Raw genomic sequence first — 13,530 nt, 5'->3', positions numbered from 1 at the left:
TGGAAAAGAGGGAGGGGAGAGGAGCAGGGAACCTCGCGATAACCCCCTGTGTTCTCGCGCTTTCACGATAGGTGTGGGAAAATGTTCGTTTGCCAAGCGATGTGTCTATTGGCCGAAAGCGCGACTTCCTCTATGCTGGCCCCGCCCGCGGCTCTACTCTTGCTTCCGGCTCCGGCGTGGGGTTTGATGTCGACGGAGTGGCTTTTTGTTTAGCGTCTTGAAGGGGTAATTTAGCCAGCTCCAACCTCGGGAGCCGCCGTTTACTGGCCTGTTCCTTCATTCATACATTCATTCAGTCACTCGGCCTCTCATTCAGTAGCACACGTTGAGCGTTCATTCTAAGAGCTGTTTATAGATTATCTCGTTGAACCCTTGACAGCAATCCCGTGACACAGGGACTAACAGCACCAGTCTGACGGTTGAAAAACAGGCCAGTGGGTTTATGTAAGGAAGCCAATGTTAGCAAGTAGTGAGTCTAAGCACTGGATTTAAGGGGTCACTGCGCACTGGTAGATAACAAAGATGAGGAGGAGGTAACCTAGTCTCTGCCCTTCAAGCACCCAAGGTTTATTGTGAGAAAAGATTGCTACAAAGGACAGGAACAATTTAGAGAGTTATATACAATGACAGTTCCTAGCATGACTGAGTAGGCTGTCATTATGTATTTCTTCAAGACGAAAATTATGTCAGCGAAATAGCATCAAAGAAAGAATTTTATGCTGTTAAAATGCTTGGAAGCATTTTAAAAGTTCGGAAACATTTTAAGAGATACTTTTAAAGTGTCTCAATATGACAGATTTCCTTCTGAAATGAAGGTTTTAAAGTATTTTCCTCTACTACAATCGCTGATATTTTTTGTTCCGTGAAAAGCCTGTCTATAATTTGCGAGGCTCCTTGTCAAGGAACCTTAACTTTGTAATGAAGCAGTTTTACAGTGGCTGACTTAATTACTCTTAGAGATGAATAACCTAGAAAGCAGAGTTACATTAAATAAAAAACATTGGTTTCAAAACAAGGTATGATTTATAATAAAATATTTATCAGTTATCTGTTAAATCTGGTCTTCAAGAGCTACTCAGGTATAGAGAGAGCACAGTATATGTCATGTATTTCTAAGATAGTTTCATAATACCTAAGAATTCGTGGCACTCAAATTTTTTGCTGGTCTTAAAATGAGGAAATCCACATGTTGTGTAAAAACAAAGATACTTTTGTGGTCAACCCAAATAATAAGACTTGCTGCTAATATATGAAGAGTTACACCCCCCAAAAAAGAAAGAAGATTAACAATAGAACAGTTTTTTCAAAATAATGTTAGCCTCTTAGTTTTCATTTCTTTTTTTTAAAAGGAGAATACCGCTTTTAATGCATTAATTTAATATCTGATATTTGATCATGAAAAATGAATCATGTTAAAATTACATTCACCTCCTCCCCAAATTGACACAAAAGTTACCAAGTGATTATATGTGAGAGTATCCTATGACCCCACTCTTAGAAGTTCTCCCAATTTGCAGAGAATCAATTTGCACGTTTTGTCTCTCTTGAAGGGGGAAAAAATTCTCTAAGCTGGTGATTTTACATTCTTTGACAAACTTCAATAGCAACAGGCAGCGATACCACTTTAAGAAAATTCCAAGGAAGAGACCTCATTTTAAAATTCCCACCTCTGGCTCCCAAGGATTGGTTTGCAAACTTCGACAAAATAATCTTCTCCACTCGCTATTGGTGAGTGCCCTATCATTCATTCTTTTGCCTGGAGTTTTGTGAGGTACCCGCTTGCTTTACGGGAAAAAGCTGCTCCGGAACTGCCTTGCTTTAGGCTTTTTCATGGTTATCAATCTGTACAAAGAATCACCAAACTGATAAAGCAGGAACCAAAAGGGCAAGTCACGCTGCCAAGACAACTGTCATTCGCTCGAAAAAGAAACGTGAGCCTCCCCCCAGCAGACTGGGTAAACCGGCAAAGGATTTTACGACGTAGTTGGAGATTGGAGAGTTACAGAAACTTTTACGGTTTTTTTTTTGTTGTTGCTGTTGTTTTTTTTTACAAGTTTTAAAGGAGTGATTGAGTGTCAAAAAAAAAAGCAGAGAAAAATACAGGCACAATTTAAAGATAGCAGGAAGAAGTGTTCCCAGAGTATTTTCTCTTTAGGGTGAGGTTTGAAAGCATCATGCCCAGATTATCAGTGGATTTTGAAAGGTAAAGGAGGCAAGATAGTAAGATTAACTATAGATCATTTTCTACTTTAATAAACTGTGCTTCGTTTTTGTTGCTTAAATGTGGATTTAGAAGGACATTTAGTAATATTGTAATTTTAAATGAATATTTTTGTTTGTATATTGTCATACCTGGCATAATAGATAATACATCTATTAAAAGATATAAGAGAAAATAGAGTTGCTTGAACCCAAATTTTGTGTGTATCTGTGGATTAGGGAATCCAGGGACAGATCTGCTAATGGCTAAATAAAACATACTATAGATACCTGAAGCAGAATCAGCATGTAAGGATAAATTCTCAAAAAAGAAATCTAGCATCGTATTTTCAAAAATGGCATTTTAAATTAAAACAAATATAAAAGAGAATTTATCAAGGAAACATTGATAAACATGAATAACTATTTCTTGAGTTGCCTCTGTTAATCCATATAGGGGAATATAAAGTAATAAAACCCAGCCCCTCAAGAACAGGGACAAATGAGGCTCAGAACATTTAAACTAAAACTTATGAACAATTCTTAATGCCCAGATGACTGTTGTAGAGCACAGATACTTCAGGAGCTCAGCTCAATGTGAGATGAATTATTCAGAGAAGGCTTTACAGTATGGGTAAGACTCAATTTGGGCCTGAGCAATGGGCAGAATTTCAGAGAGAAAAGAAGGGAAGTGGCATCCCTACTAGTGAGTGAGTTGTTAGAAAGTATGTGCAGCCCGAGGAAGAGTTGGCTGTGACTGCAGCAGAAGGTTCATTTGGAAACTTTGGTTAAAAATTTATAAAAACAGCATGAGAAAAATGAAGAGCTAGAATTCCCAAAATCAAGGGTTTTGGTCCTGTGTCTGGAACAGGAGGCACACCTTATGAAAGTAATATTTGAAGACGATAAAACTGACAGTGCAATTTAAGATGACTACAAGAGCAGAGACCAGAAGCTAAGGGGCCTCATACTGTAAATACTGGCACACAGATGAGTAACCATGCTTCTTACCCAAATACATTTACCTTATCATTGTTGAATAATATAAATTTTGATGCATTTCTTTGTAGTCTTCGAAAGCATTGAGTTTACTTCTTAAGATTTTGGGGGACCTCTGCTACATTGTCTTGGGGAATCATGGTTGCCCCATCTTTATAAAAGTCTTGTCATAAGATGTATAAAAACCAGAATTACACATAAAACTGCATTGCGGTTTCATAGCTATTTTTTACCAGCTTTAATGAAGTATAATTTATATATTATAAGGTTCATTTGTTTTAAGGATATAACTCAATGATTGTTTTAGAAAATATAATAGAGTTGTACAACCATCACCACATTCCAATTTTAGAAAATTTTCATCTTCCTAAAAAAATACTTTGTGCCCATTTGCAGGTAAGTCCTGGTTTCCTATCCCCACCCCCAATCACTAAAAAACTTTCTGTCTATAAATTTACCTTTTTTGGGCATGTAAATGGAATTACACAATATGTGATCCTTTGCATCTGGTTTCTTTTACTTAGCATAATGTTTTTGAGGTTCATCCATGTTGTAGTATGTCTCATTACTTCATTCCTTTTTGTTGCTAGGTAATAAATCCACTCGATGCAAGACCATATTTTATTTATTTAACAGTACCAATTAACAGACATTTGGATTTCTTCCAGTATTTAATGATAGTGTTTAATTGTACTAATTGTAATTGTATTACAGTACATACAGTACAGTATTTAGCTATTATGAATAATGCTGCTATGAAGATGGGTACAAGTTTTTGTATGAACATGTGTTTTCAGTTTTCCTGGGTGTATATCTATGAGTGGAATTACTGTCATATGGTAACTCTGTGTGTGTAACTTTTCGAGGTGTTGTACAACTGCTTTCCAAGGTGAATTCCCACTTTACATTTCCACCAGAGTGTATGAGGGCTCCAATTTGTCCACATCCTCACCAACACTCCTTATGATCTGTCTTATTCATTCGGCTGGATTTTCAGTGGTATCTTATTACAGCTTTTATTTGCATTTTCGTAATGACTGATGATATGAAGCATCTTTTCATGTGCTTATTGACTATCCATAGATCTTCTTTTATAAAATGTCTTTCAAATATTTTTCCTGTTTTTTTAATTGGGTTGTCATCTTGTTACTGATTTATTTATTTATTTATTTTGAGACTGAGTCTCGCTCTGTCGCTCAGGCTGGAGTGCAGAGTGGCGCAGTCTCGGCCTACTACAGTGTCTGCCTTCTGGCTTCAAGCAATTCTCCTGCCTCAGCCTCCCAAGTAGCTAGGATTATAGGCGCCCATGACCGTGCCCGGCTAATTTTTTTGTATTTTTAGTAGAGATGGGGTTTCACCATGTTGGCCAGGCTGGTCTGGAACTCCTGACCTCGTGATCCACCCGCCTTGGCCCCCTACAGTGGTGGGATTACAGGCATGAGCCACCGCGCCGGCCCATGTTACTAATTTTTTTTTTTTTTTTTTGGTCACAGAGTCTCACTCTGTCACCCAGGCTGGAGTACAGTGGCTCGATCTCAGCTCACTGCAACCTCTGCCTCCAGGGTTCAAGCGATTCTTCTGCCCCAGCCTCCCAAGTAGCTGGAATTACAGGTGCCCGCCACTATGCCCAGCTAATTTTTTGTATTTTTAGTAGAGACGGGGTTTCAGCATGTTGGCCAGGCTGGTGTTGAACTCTGGACGTCGTGATTTGCCCACCTCAGCCTCCCAAAGTGCTGGGATTACAGGCGTGAGCCACCGCGCCCGGTCCCATGTTACTGATTTTTAATTGTTCTTTATATATTGTGGTTAAAGTCTTTTATCAGATTAATGATTTACAAATCTTGTCTCCCATTCTGTGGTTTGTCTTTTAACTTTAATAATAGTATCTTTTGAAGCAGTAAAGGTTTGGATTTGATGAAATCTAATTTATGTTTTTTTTTCTCTTTTATCACTTGTGCTTTTGGTGTTGTATCTCAGAAGTCTTTGCCTAACAGGCCAGGTCCTGTGACTTACCACCTGTAATCCCAGTATTTTGGGAGGCCAAGTTGGGTGGATCACCTCCACTCCAGCCTAAGTGACAAGGGGAGAGTGCATCTCAAAAAAAAAAAAAAGTTCATGAAGATTTACTCCTATGTTTGCAAAGAGTTTTATAGTTTTACCTCTTACTGTTAAGTCTTTACTCCATTTGGAGTTAATTTTTATATATGGTATGAGGTGTAGAGATCCAACTTTATTCATTTGCATGTGTCTATCCAGTTATTCCAGCACTGTTTATTGAAAAGACTGTTCTCTTCCCATTGAACTATCTTGGCACCCTTGTTAAAAAATAATTCACATATATACGAGTTTATTTTGGACTCACGCCACTATCCCATTTTCTATATGTCAATTATTTTTTTTTTTTTTTTTTTTTTTTTGGGACGGAGTCTCGCTCAGTCACCCAGGCTGGAGTATAGTGGTGCGATCTCGGCTCACTGCAACCTCCGCCTCCCGGGTTCAAGCGATTCTCCTGCCTCAGCCTCTCAAGTAGCTGGAATTACAGGTACTCGTCACTACCTGTAAATTTTTTGTATTTCTAGTAGAGATGGGGTTTTGCCATGTTGGCCAGTCTGGTCTCGAACTCCTGACCTCAAGTAATCCGCCCACCTCGGCCTCCCAAAGTGCTGGGATTACAGGCATGAGCCCCCGCACCTGGCCTCTATATGTCGTTTCTTATGCCAGTACTACCACGTTGTTTTGGGGAGGGCTTTTCCCCAGCTTTATTGAAATATGATTGACAAACTAAAAATTATATACATTTGAGGTAGACATCATGGTGTTTTGATATAAGTATACCTTTTGTAATGATTCCCACAATAAAGCTAGCTCACACATTCATCACCTGACATAATTACCATTTTTGTGTGTGTGATGAGAACACCTAAGATCTTAACAAATTTCAGTTATTTTCTATAGTTACCATGCTGTATATCTCTAGAACTTATTTACCTTATAACTGAAAATTTATAAGTACAACACTTTTGATTACTTTTACTGTAGTTTTATGGGAAGTGTGAGTCCTCCAACTTTATTCTTCTTTTTTAAGATTGTTTTATTTATTCTTGTATTTCCATCTTAATTGATCCATAATAAGGATCAACTTGTTAATTTCTGCAAAAAACAGACAGCTGAGATTTTGATGGATATTACATTAAATCTATACATCAATTTGAGGAGTATTCTGTCTTAGTATTGAGGCTTCTAATCCATGAACATGGAATGTCTCTCCATGTATTTAGATTTTCATTGTACAAGTCTTGTATTTCTTTTGTTAAATTTATTCCTGCATATTTTATTCTCTTTTATCCTATTTTGAATCAAAATGTTTTCTTAATTTTATTTTATGATTATTTATTGCTGACATATAAAAATACAATTTTATTTATTTATTTTGTATCTCATGGCCTTGCCAAACTTTAGTCGTTCTAATGGGGTTGGGGGGGTTGTTTATTTATTGTGGAATCCTTAGGATTTTCTACGTAGAGGGTTATGTCATGTGATAATAATGTTTTATTTTTCCCTTTCTAATCTGCATGCCTTAATTTATTGTTCTTGCCTATTGCACTGACTGTAATATCCATTACAACCTTAACTACAGGTGGTGAGAGCAATCACTCTTGCCTTGTTTCCAATCTTAAAGGGAAAACATTCAAACATGCTCCGTTAAGTTTGATATTAGCTTTAGGTTTTCGTAAATCAGGTTTTTTTGGTTTTGTTTTGTAATTTTTAATTTTTGTGAGTACATAGTAGTAGGTGTATATATTTATGAGATACATGTGATGTTTTGATGCAGGCATACAATGTATAATAATCACATCAGAGTAATTGGGTATCTGTCTCCTCAAACACTTATCATTTCTTTGTGTTAGAATGATTCCAATTCTACTCTTTTAGTTATTTTGAAATACACAATAACTTAGTGTTGACTGTAGTCACCCTGTTGTGATATCAAGTACTAGATCTTACTCATTCTGTCTAACTATGTTTTGTACCCATTTACTATCCCCACTTTTCCCTCCCACCCCAATACCCTTCCCAGCCTCTAGTAATCATCATTCTACTCTCTGTCTTCATGCGTTCAGTTGTTTTAATTTTTTGCTCTCATCAATGAATGAGAACATGCAAAATTTGTCTTTCTCTGCCTGGTTTATTTCGCTTAGTATAATATCCTTCAGTTTCATCCATGTTGTTGTAAATGACAGGATTTCATTCTGTTTTGTGTGTATGTCTACCACATTTTTTATCCATTCATATGTTGATGAACATTTAGGCTGATTCCAAATCTCGACTGCTGCAGTATACATGGGAGTGCAGAAAGGATCTATATGGAGCAGTGGGATTGCTGGATCATATGGTGCTTCTTCTGTTTTTAGCTTTTTGGGGAACTTCCATACTATTCTCCATAGTAGCTGTAATAACTTGCATTCCCACCAACACTATATGAGTGTCCCCCTTTCTCCACATCCTCACCAGTATCCATTACTGCCTTTTTAATAAAAGCCATCTTAGCTGGGGTAAGATGACCTCATTGTAGTTTGATTTGCCTTTCTGTGCTGATCAGTGATGTCAAGTATTTTTTCATATACTTGTTGGTCATTTGCATGTCTTTTGAGAAATGTCTATTCAGATCTTTTGCTCACTTTTTAATCAGATTATTAGATTTTTTTTCCTGTTGGGTTTTGTTTGAGCTCCTTATATATTCTGATTATTAATCCCTTGTCAGATAGGTAGTTTGCAAATATTTTCTCCCATTCTGTGGGTTGTCTCTTCGCTTTGATTGTTTCCTTTGCTATACAGCAGCTTTTTTACTTGATGTGATCCCATTTGTCCATTTTTATTTTGGTTGCCTGTGCTTTTGAGATCTTTCTTAAGAAGTCTTTGCCCAGACCACTGTCCCAGAGAGTTTCCCCAGTGTTTTCTTTTGGTAATTTCGTAGTTTCAGGTCTTACATTTAAGTCTTTAATCCATTTTGATTTGTAAAATCAGGCTTTTATTAGTCTTTTATCAGGTTGGGGAAGTTTTTTTAATCATGATTGGATAATGGATTTTGCCAAATGTGTTTTCTGCATCTATCAAGATGATCAGATGGTTTGTGACCATATTCTATTATATAGTGTATTATATTAATGATTTCAGATGTTAAACCAACCTTCCATTCGTAGGATAAACCCTCCCCCTTAATCATAATGTATTATCCTTTGTATTTGTTGCTAGATTTGGTCTGCCAATATTTTGTTGAGGATTTTTGTGTCCATATTCACGAGGGATGTTCATTTGTTATTTTCTTGTGATGTCTTTGTCTGGCTTTGATATCAGGGTAATACCTCATAGAACAAGTTGGAAAGAGTTTCCTTCTCTATTTTCTGATAGAGTTTACAAAATACTCATGTTGTTTCTTCTTTAAAGGTTTAGTAGAATTCATCACTGATGCCATCTGAGCCCGGGCTTAACTTGGTATAAATATTTTTAATTACTATTTTAATTTTTTTACTTATTATAGTTCTATTCAGATTTTCTATTTTTCTGTTATTTGGTTTCAGTATTTTTTATCTTTTAGGGTGTTTTCCAGTGCCTTAGCTTGCATATGGGTAAGGTTGCTTCTTAACTAGCATACACTTTCACTAGTTAAGAAACTAGTCATAATGGCTTTTTTTTTTTTTTTTTTTTTTTTCTGAGACAAGGTCTTGCTCTGTCACCCAGGCTGGAGTACAGTGGTGTGATCTCAGCTCACTGCAGCCTCTTCCTCCTGGGCTCAAGCAATCCTCCCCACTCAGCCTCCCGAGTAGCTGGAGGAGCCGAGCGCCACCATATCCAGCTAATTTTTGTAATTTTAGTGGAGACAGGGTTTTGACATGTTGCCCAGCCTGGCCTTGAACTCCTCAGCTCAAGCCGTACACCTGCCTCAGCCTCCCACAGTACTAGTATTACAGGCATGAGCCACCATGCCTGATTGATAAGGTTTTTTATTTCCTAAAAGCCACTGCCCTGAGGGCCCCTGTCCCTTCCTCAGGCTCCCCTATGTCTCTCCACAAGTCAGCATCCAAAGGTTCACACCTGGAATAGCAGGGGACCTTCAAAACCCAGCTCCAGCCTCGTTGGCACCTATATAGATTGGTTGGCCCTCCTGCTATTTCAGTTATTATTTTGAACATCACCACTTGGAAATGGAAGACTGAGACTCCACTTCAGACCTCTTCTTCCTAACACCTTGATCTGGGGCTGATTATGTGCTTTAACATTCTACTGGGCAGGTCTGGTAGAAGGAACAGTATCAATTGACTGAGTAGGTCTCCCTGGCAGTTGTGATTCAGAGACCTGGAAAGCTGAACCCACACCTGGCAGGAAGAGGGTGGTTTGTGGGACCTGGGCTGATGTGTGATGAAATTTTAAGCCCCAGCTATAGCTACTACAAAGAAAAGAAAAGTGACTGATGATAAGCATGTAACTCAAAGTAAGTGAACTCAGAAGCATGTTTTTTGTTTGTTTGTCTATTTGTTTGTTTGAGACAGTTTCGCTCTTGTTGCCTAGGGTGGAGTGCAGTGGTGCAATCTCAGCTCACTGCAACCTCTGCCTCCTGGGTTCAAGAGATTCTCGTGCCTCAGCCTCTGAGTAGCTGGGATTACAGGTATGTGCCACCACACCTGGCTAATTTTTTGTATTGTTAGTAGAGACAGGGTTTCTCCGTGTTGGTCAGGCTGGTCTCGAACTCCCGACCTCAGGTGATCTGCCCGCCTCAGCCTTTCAAAGTGCTGGGATTACAGGCGTGAGCCCCGTGCCCAGCCTGAGAAGTATGTTTTATGTTGAGGATGTTACTGTATGATGCCACATACATTGAAACACACACATTTAAAGTAAGGCCACAGACTCAAATGCCTCTAGAAGCCAGACAGAGGCCCAGAATAACAAATACTGCGGGGCATCTTACTTATTTCATCTTTTAAACTTTCTTTTCTGACTCCCCTAAATGGAAGATAAGAAAATATAGTTAAATCTATTGAAGATGTTGCATTCCTGTATATAAAATGTATGGTCACTTTTAAAATGCAGGCTTGGGTTTCCAAAGCAACAACATTTGCTTCCCACTGCTGTAGACTGTGGTCAGTGAAAGGCAGGGAAACCACCTGTTATGGGAAACCACCAAATTATGAGAAGACCAGGGTCCTAATTCTGGCTGTGTGATGTGCAACTGATTTAGCTTCATTTCATCAATCTTTATTTATAAAATGGGGATGACAATACCTACCCTCTGTAGGTAATTATGTGGTTGTAAGGGCCACATGAGATAAAATATGTGAAAGTATAAAGTGTTATGTATATATTAGTTGGTATTGCCCAAATCACTTGGGTAGTTGGGAAAGCACAGTTTCTTGAATCTCAGATTCTCCATCTCTGGCTACTACTTTTCTCTAGACAGCAGCACCCGTTGAAATGGTCATCAGCCAGTGGGGTTGAACAGATGAGTAAGCATAAGGCAAGAAGTTATTAGAAAAAAGTTAGCCAACATCTTGGGATCTCAAATAGCACTGTGTCTCTGTACAACAGGGTATAGGCAAAGCTTTCGTGTTAAACCTGAAGTATTGACCTTTAACACTTTTATTTTATTTATTTATTTATTTATTTATTTATTTATTTATTTATTTATTTTTTATTTTTTTGAGACAGAGTCTCACTCTATCACCCAGACTGGAGTGCAATGGCACTGTCTCGATTCATTGCAACCTCCGCCTCCCTGGTCCAAGCGATTTTCCTGCCTTAGCCTCCAGAGTAGCTGGGACTACAGGTGCGTGCCACCACACCAGGCTAATGTTTGTATTTTTAGTAGAGATGGGCTTTCACTGTGTTGGCCAGGGTGGTCTCGAACTCCTGACCTCGTGATCTGCATGCCTCGACCTCCCAAAGTGTTGCTGGGATTACAGGTGTGAGGCACCACACCCGGCTGACCTTTAACATTTTTAAGAGGTACCCAGGAATGAGAACACTACCTGCATTGTAGATCAGCTTCTCTAGCATTCTCACAGTTTGACCTTTGGTTGATTCCTTCTTTCTTGTTTTCATATTTTTGTGCTATAATGCTTTATGAGGAAAAGAGTCAATCAAACCCTTAGCCTGAAATGAATTAATGCCTTCTTAGCCTGAAATCCAGCATTTTACTTTTCCCGTAGCTCAGGGTTTCCCAAACTGTTTTTAAAGTGCTATTTCCATAAGATTTAATAGGTGCTCAAGAAAAAAGATAATCTCATGGTCAAAAAAAGATTGGAAAAGTGGTGTATACTATACCCACTATGGGATATTCACAAGGTATTAAAGTTTTGAGAAGACCTGAATTAAAGAAACTTGTCCATGTTTACCCATTTATTTGATCACAGAATCCTCCTTTTGTGGAACCAATATTTGTGTTTACCAACTCATTTGATCACCTCTGTCAATAACCCTCCTTGATAGAATATACATTAATGTCTTGTGGCTCTAGTGTACTGCAGAAATTGGCTTGGAAAATGCTGTTCTATAGCCATGTCCCTCATTTCACATACACCAAATTGAACCACCAGCAGTTATCCATATTCACTTTCCCACTTCCAAGCCTTTTCTAATTATTCACTCTGCTTGGGATGCTTTCTCTTCTCCTTGTTCTCTGGAATCTTTTCAACCAAACAAGCAAGGTCATTGCAGCAGCAATGATTCCCATTTCTGAAGTCTTAGCACTTGCCAGTCTTCTAGCAATTTTAGCACCTAGTACTATGCTAATGTGTACCTGATCATTTTTCCTTCTCTACTTTACATTTCTTGGGGTTGTTTTCCACATAGTACATTAGCCTGCTGCATTGTTTGTAGCCAGAATTCAGTAAATAGTTGTGGAATGAATAAATAAATGAGTTGTGGCCAGGTGCAGTGGCTCATGCCTGTAATCCAGCACTTTGGGAGGCCGAGGTGGGCTGAACACTTGAGGTCGGGAGTTCAAGACCAACCTGGCCAACGTGGTGAAACCCCATCTCTACTGGAAAAAAAAAACAAAAATTAGCCTGGCATGGTGGTGCGTGCCTGTAATCCCAGCTACTTGGGAGGCTGAGGCAGGAGAATTACTTGAACCTGGAAGGCGGAGGTTGCAGTGAGCTGAGACCATACCACTGCACTCCAGCCTGGGTGACAGAGTGAGACTGCATCTCAAAAAATAATAATAATAAATAAATAAGTTGCAATAGGATGAAATTTAAAATGTTACCTATAGTAAATAATGGAATTGGAGTTTGAAGAGGAGGAATGGAGAGGGATCTCTGAAAGACTGATCTATGTATATGATTTTTAACAGTTTTATTAATTGGCATAAAAGTATACAATTTGATGATTTGGGGCATCTGTGTGCACCCAAGAAACCACAACCACAGTCAAAATAATGAGAAGATCCGCCACCACAAAAAGTTTCCTCGTGCCCCTTGTAATCCCTCCACTCCACCCTTTCCTACATCTTCCTCCCTCTTGTGTACCACCCCCTTCATACCACCTCCTTAGCCCAATTCGAGGGAATCACTGATCTGCTTTTGGTCATTATACATTGGAGTAGATTTCATTGAAATTTATATAAATGGAATCATGCGATATATATTCTATTTTGCCTGACTTCTTCACACGGCATAACTATTTTGAGATTTATTCATGTTGCAACATATTCATTCCTTTTTATTACTGAGTAGTATTTCATTGTATAGCTACACGACAGTTCGCTTACCCATTTACTTATTTATAGACATTTGGGTTTTTTTCTAGTTTTTTGGCTATTAAAAATTCTATGAACATTTGTATGTAAGTCTTTTTATAATGTATGCTTTCATTTCTCTCATGTAAATACGTAGGAGTTGGCCAGGCATGGTGGCTCATGCCTGTAGTTCCAGAACTTTGGGAAGCTGAGGCAGGTGGATCACTTAAGGTCAGGAGTTTGAGACCAGCCTGGCCAACATGGTGAAACCCCGTCTCTACTAAAAATACAAAAATTAGCCGGGCATGGTGGCAGGCGCCTGTAATCCCAGCTACTCGGGAGGCTGAGGCAGGAGAATTGCTTGAACCCAGGAGGCAGAGGTTGCAGTGAGCTAAGATTGCACCATTGCACTCCAACCTGGGCAATAGGAGTGAAACTCTGTCTCAAAAAAATCAAAAACAAAAACAAAAACTTAAGAGTGAAACGATGGCTCCTGTCCTAAGTGTATGTTTAACTTATTAAGAAACTGTCAGATATGACACCAGAGGCAAAGGCAACAAAATAAAAAATAAATAAATAGGGCTACTTCAAAATTGAAAACT

General features: G+C 38.6%; 1 protein-coding gene across 8 annotated transcripts in view; it reads left to right on the top strand.

Annotated features, from left to right (window-relative positions):
- Nucleotides 1–100: 100 nt before the first annotated feature.
- The window catches only part of TTC23 (tetratricopeptide repeat domain 23), a 131,588-nt gene continuing 118,158 nt past the window's right edge, over nt 101–13,530 (top strand). For 2 of the 8 annotated variants that reach the window (XR_001888158.1, XM_017886914.1), the window contains exons 1-2: nt 104–225; nt 1,551–1,728. The gene's annotated coding sequence lies outside the window, so the exon portion shown is untranslated. Of the gene's footprint in view, nt 226–1,550; nt 1,729–1,762; nt 2,204–13,530 lie in introns of those variants that run through there. The other 6 variants (XM_017886912.1, XM_017886919.1, XM_017886917.1 and 3 more) reach the window with 5 other exon arrangements.

Source organism: Rhinopithecus bieti, unplaced genomic scaffold (genome assembly GCF_001698545.2).
Source record: "Rhinopithecus bieti isolate Rb0 unplaced genomic scaffold, ASM169854v2 scaffold_15821, whole genome shotgun sequence".
Lineage (NCBI taxonomy): Eukaryota > Metazoa > Chordata > Mammalia > Primates > Cercopithecidae > Rhinopithecus > Rhinopithecus bieti.
The sequence above is the reverse complement of the archived record's forward strand: the minus strand, read 5'-3'. Positions and strand labels throughout refer to the sequence as shown.